Genomic DNA, 6,279 nt, shown 5'->3' with positions numbered 1-6,279 from the left:
TCTAGACTCTGATCTGTTCCACTGATTGACTGGCCCATTTTTGTTCCAATATCACATTTTTAGGAATGTCATATGACTTTATAAGGCATCATAATATCCAATATGGTGAGGTCCAAATTTTTATTTCTCTTAAAAATTATCATGGCTATTTTTAATACTTTTTATTTTCTGTGAATTTTAAAATCACATTGTTAAATTATACATTTATGAGTCTTATGATATCATATTAGTCCATTGTTAAGCAACTTATAGTCTTTGTTGCTTTTTACAAATGGTAAATTTTCAAAACTTACGCTGTTTATTGCTGTTGTAGAAACATATTTGATTTTGTATCTTACCCCCTAATAGTTTGTTGATTCTCTTCTGGGCATTGCAATTAGAACTATTGTCTGCAACTAATATGAGTTTTGATTCTTCTTTTCCAACCCTACATTGGGTTGACCTGTATGGAGTTATTAGCATTTGACTGGTTTTGACCTACAAAAATGTTAATTTCATATGATTCAATAAAATACTTTTAAATTATTTACTATTCTTAATTGTGCTGGCTGGAAATTCTCATACCATATTAAATGCATGCTATGATAGTGGGCAGTCTTGGTTATTTTCTTATTTTGATGGGCATGTTTCAAATATTCCAACACTGTATGCATTTTTTATTGCTGCATAACAGTTTATCAAAAAACAGAGGTTTATGCAATATTCACTTACTATCTCACAGCTTCTTTAGAGCTGGTGCGTGGGTACAGCTTAGCATGGAGCTCTGATAAGGTCTCCCAGGGCTGAGACCAGTGTGCCCTTTGGGCTGTGATCTGCTTCCAGGACCCCTGAGCTGTTGGCATTGGAAGAGCTCTTGTCTTCAACAGAGACAGAGGCAGGCGAGGGCCTCTGCTGCGGGGCTCCTCTTACCACTAGACCCTCTTTGAAAAGGCTCATCTGATTTAGAGGAACTTGGAGTTAGGTGATTAGGGACTTTATAGTTGTACAATACCCTTCTCATGGATTCCTGCCACTCCCAAGGCTGTAGGGTACACACGGCATGGAGCCTCCAGGCGGAGGCTCGGGGCACCCCACAAGGACCTGGGCAAAACCCACCAGGAAATGAGAGGCCCGCGAAGGACTTTACCCAACCATCCTTCCTGCAAAGCAGTTCCTATAGGCAGTGCAGTCCTGTTTCAAAATAACTCTACATTTTATCTTTCTCAGAATTTTTATTTGGCAATTTTCCAAATCTGATGGTTATTATTACTTTCATGTTGTCTTTTTGAAAAATAGTGTTTCAACTTCTTTTATGGCATCAAACATTTTATTACTTATCCCAGAGCAACAATTATTCAACTGTGATGCACAGAACCCTGCAGGTTCTTGGCACAGGTGGTGAGGTCAAAACTGTTTTCATCATAAAACTTGGACATCTTTTGCCTTTTTCCTGATGTTGAAATTGCACTGATATTCTGAGAGTAGTGGTGGATAAAACCACTGGCAATTTTGCACACATCAAGGCAAAGGGACTAAACCCTAGCACCAGCAATCATGTTCTTTACTCAGCACTGCTCTCACAGGAAGAAAACCAGCCAGTTCCACGTGGCTACCTTTGATCAAGCTGTAAAAAATATTAATTTCATTAGTTCAACTCTTGAGCACATATCTTTAAATGTTTTGCATGACAAAATGAAAGGTACACATGAAGCATTTTTGCTCCCTCTCAGCATATGACAGTTGTCTCAGGAAAACATTGTGAGGTGGGGGAGCCACTTTTGAAATGGTCTGCCATTTTTACATGAAAGAATGAATAATGGCAGAAAAACTGTAGTTAATCAGTCTTGGGTATATGGTGACATTTTCTTGCAAATGAATTAAGCAAGCCTGTCACTTGAAGGAAAACAACTATTAGAAGCTTTTGTCAATGAAAAAAATTAGCTTTCAAGAGAAAATTAGAAATATGGAGAATTTATAATTGCTGTTAGCTTGAAAGGTTCCCAGTATTTAAAAACTTTTTTGATTAGATCAATAGTGTTATCAATGATTCATATTTGATGCTGTGTAATGCACAACTGCACAACCCAGTAAATCAGTATTTTTCACAATCAATGGATGAATGCTGATGTGAAATTTTGCACAGGTGAAGATGCATTCAAAATGCATTCAAAGTGCAAGGTAGGCAAATGATTTTAATGTAACAGTATGAAAAGCTTGTTTGCTATAGTTTCAATCCCTCACTATAACTAACTTTTAAGAAACTACCACTTAGGAAGTTTTGGCATCATATCAAGGAAGAATATTCACAATTATCTAAAAGGTTATTAAAATAGCCCTCCTTTTTCCTTACACTGTATTAAATACTAACTTGAGATGCATGTTGATTTGAAGTTATGAAACTTCTAGAGAAAAACAGGAGCAATTTTTTGTGACCTTGCATTAAGCAAAGATTTCCCAAAACCACACGGACCATGAATGTGAATTTGATAGATTGGATTTCATCAAAATTTGAAATTCCAGTATTTGAAATACATTGTTGAATAAATAAAAAGACAAGCCACAGACTGTGATACAATATTTTTAAAACACATATCTGATAACACACACACAGTCCATGCATGGTATATAGTCAGTGGCTCACAATATCATCCCATAGTTGTGTATTCAGCACCATGATCATTTTTAGGACATCTGTATCACTCCAGAAAAAAGAAATAAAAAGAAAAAAGAAAAACACTCACACATCCCATGCCCCTTATCCCTCCCTTCCATTGACCACTAGTATTTCAATCCACTCAATTTATTTTACCCATTATCCCCCTTATTATTTATTTATTTTCCATACAGTTTGCTATTAGGAATTTTTATAACACTGTCTACCATGTTGATTTTTCTACTGGCTATAGAGAAAGATTAGGAACAATAATTAATTTGCTAAGGAGTGTATTTATAATTCAGTCTAAACAACTGTTTTAGGCACTTGAGAATAAGTATATTTGCTGTTCTAAGGAGCACTCATCTTTATTACTCCTATTTATTGAAATCAGTGGTTAGGAATATTTGTGGTCTGCATTGAGTCATTGAAGATACTTGAAAGTAAAAAAAAAAAGCCACAAAAGAAACCAAAATAAGGCAAAACAAAACAAATATTCCATAATTGAGATTTATCACCTTCCAAAATTGGTGAAGATTTACAAAGTTATATTTGTACAAAGAAGATAACTTAAAAATAATTTAGTTTCAACACTTGAATCAACTTGGCAATAGTCATTTGTCTAAGGATGCAGCATTTCATTCTGCCTTCCCACTAGTGATGAACAGAATGGAAAAGTGTTTCAATCATAACATTTAGATAATCATCTAATTCCGTGGAGTGCTATCCTCTGTTCTTTACTAAATTCACAGACAAGACAGCTTTTCTTTTCTTTCTTTCCTTTTTTTTTTTTTTTTGGTATGGGATAAAATTCCCAGTAATATTGGAAGGGACAGAGGCTAAACATTATAACAATACATTTTGAGGTTTTATTGTTGCAGAATTCTTAGCCATGCCTAACAGACTAGACTGAAATTGATAGCCCACATTTTACACTGCATGATGGAATTTTCGCCAAATAGACTTTTCCCCAACAAGTCAGAATAGAAGCCATTTTATGATCCAGTAGCAACCATCATAAATGGAGACTGTGTGGGCTTCCTGAGTTTTTAGTGCGTTCTGGGAAACCACCACAGCTTGGCACATCTCTTTGTGGTTGCTTTTTAGTGCACAACCTCACTCCGTATAATAAAAATGAAACCAAATTCATTTGGGTGCAGGCTGTTTGTTGCTTTATTTAATTTTCACTTTGGCACGTGGCCTGTGCAGCTTTCACAGGGCAAATGTGGCTTTGGAAGAACTTATAAACCCCACATGGTGAACAACTTGCACGGCAGAGACGAGGGCAGCAGTTTCACCACGTCCATGTTTAGCTCTTCTGTCTTTGGTCTCCGTATATGGAAAGCCTCACCAGGCGGCCGCCCATTATGAGAAGACCTTTTTGTGGGTTCTGAGATAACTGCCCTTAGGTTGCTGCAACGCAAAGGCACAGGCAGAATAAATACTGTTAAAACCAACTGCTTGATGGCTGGAGGGAAAAAAGTTGGGAATGTATTTTCCACTCGAAAGATTCACTAACCGGGGCTCCAGAATGTTCTGCAGGGTAGAGAGCAGATGATGCAGGGTCTGTGTCTGGGAAAATCCTGAAGGAGTTAGAATTTTTTAAACTAGCTGGTGCTGCTGGCAAGGTGCCCTGGAGAGAGGGTGGCATGTGAGCCCGGAGGCCTTGGCCTGCAAACTGCACCGGTACCTCCTTCCAGGGCTTTGTAAGGATTCATTGGCAGGATGTACTGTTCCCCAACTTTACTCACATATCACGTAAACAGTTTTTAATGCCATATCTAGGTTCTCTTTGCATTATTACTATACTTGCTTAATCCATTTTAATTAACACTATGCTTTTTTTTTCTTTAACTTATTGTTTTTTTGGCCTTATCCCAAAGCAATATTTCAAAAATTTGATGCACTGGTTATATTTTTCTATTGTACTTTAAAATGGATGTGAAATCATCTCCTGCACATTCTGGATAAGCTGGCATGACAGCAGGTGATCCTTTGGATCAAGACCTGAAACTCCCTCCTCCTGTCCCCATCAGGCTGGAGGCCACAGGGAGGCAGGGTCTGTCGTCCACCTTATCTCCTCACATCCTTTCTACCTTGGACAGAGTCTGGCATCCAGGAGGGAGCAAACTCTGACTGGGAATGGGTGGGGCTAACTCGTGGTGCACTGGAGGGGCTTAGAGGGTACAGGTCCCACACTGCCATGCCTAGGGCCACCCGCTGGCCGTGGGCAGGGACCCCCAAGGGCCCCAAGCCTGGGTATTGGGCCTCCTCATAATGCTGTGGAAATCTCTAGAATTTAAGTTGGATTAAGTATTCTGATTATCATCGCACCTCTCCTCCACCCAATTCTCACATGGACACATACACACGTGCACACTCACACACACTCACACACACACACACGCTGCCAAGGTTTTACGCTCACCCATGTGAAGGGAAATCAGCCGAGGGCTGTGTTGCCCCTGGGTCCTGCAGACTGGTGGCACCCCTGGGGGCTTGGGCCCAGAGCCCTGTGAGACAGTGAGCACATCATCTTCTCCTTCCTTCTCTTGCTCCCAGGACGTGGCTCTGGCATGTCCCCAGGGCAGCATCTCCGTCACTGCTCACTGCATGACGTTGCGGCACGCGTCCCCACGACTTTGTGACTCGGGACCACTGGAGGAGCAGGGCAGGCATTGCGTGGTGGCAGTGCCCAGCCGCCCGGGGTCTCACGCCCTGTGGAATGCATGGGTCCCAGGCCAGCTGCCACCACCAGCAGCCATGTGGTCACTTTTCTGTTGAACCTGATGAACGCACAAATGAATACTCATAGTTTGTGAAAGAATAAATGGCTGAAGAAGTTTCACAAGTTGCTTCATGTTCAATAGTGTGAAATGAAGAAATCTCAGAAAAGTAATAAACCATGAGCCAAGTTGTGGGCATTTTTAAGGGATGGTTTGTTCTAGAAGATCAAATATCTGGGATGAGTGACACCTACTTTTAAAGCATTTTTTCCCTACTTCTCTGACTTATTAAGGATACTATATCCAATTTAACATTGTCCTGAATAGCTATTGGCAAAAACAACATTTTAAAAATAATTAAAATGAGAAATAGACCTAAAGAGTTCAGGGGCCTTCTTTTAGGCCATTTTTGCTTGGCTGTAAAAATAATTTGTGTAGCCAAGGGACACAACCACAACACCCACCTGTGATGTGTGGCCTGTTTTCCCCACACTTCCCCCCATCTCCTGGCTGTTCTTGGTGTAACTCTATTGTTGGGAGGGTACCAGGGCCAGGGTTGGCCACTGGGAGCCCCGCCTGGTGTGAGGAAGAGCCCTGAGGGCCGCGTCGCATCTGCCCAGGACTAGACTGTCCCCGGGCCCCCCTGGTGTTTCTTCTGGTCCTTCCTGGTCCAGCCCCAGGTGCAGGCCGCCCCTGCAAGCACTGAGCCCTCCTCTCTCCTTTCCCCTCCTCCCCCACGGCCTCCCCCATGCTGCCCGGAAAGGCAGAATCCCTGCACTTACCATGCCAGGCAGCTCCTGCTCCCCTTTGCAGAGTCTCCTCTTCTCTCAGCCTGTGCAAGGATGGTGACTCTTCACCGCCAAGAAGTCCAGCCACATATTTCCCTCAGCAAAGACCCAACTCCATGACATATGAAAGTAG

Source organism: Tamandua tetradactyla (genome assembly GCF_023851605.1).
Source record: "Tamandua tetradactyla isolate mTamTet1 chromosome 9 unlocalized genomic scaffold, mTamTet1.pri SUPER_9_unloc_1, whole genome shotgun sequence".
NCBI classification, from domain to species: domain Eukaryota; kingdom Metazoa; phylum Chordata; class Mammalia; order Pilosa; family Myrmecophagidae; genus Tamandua; species Tamandua tetradactyla.
Note: the sequence above shows the minus strand (reverse complement) of the source record.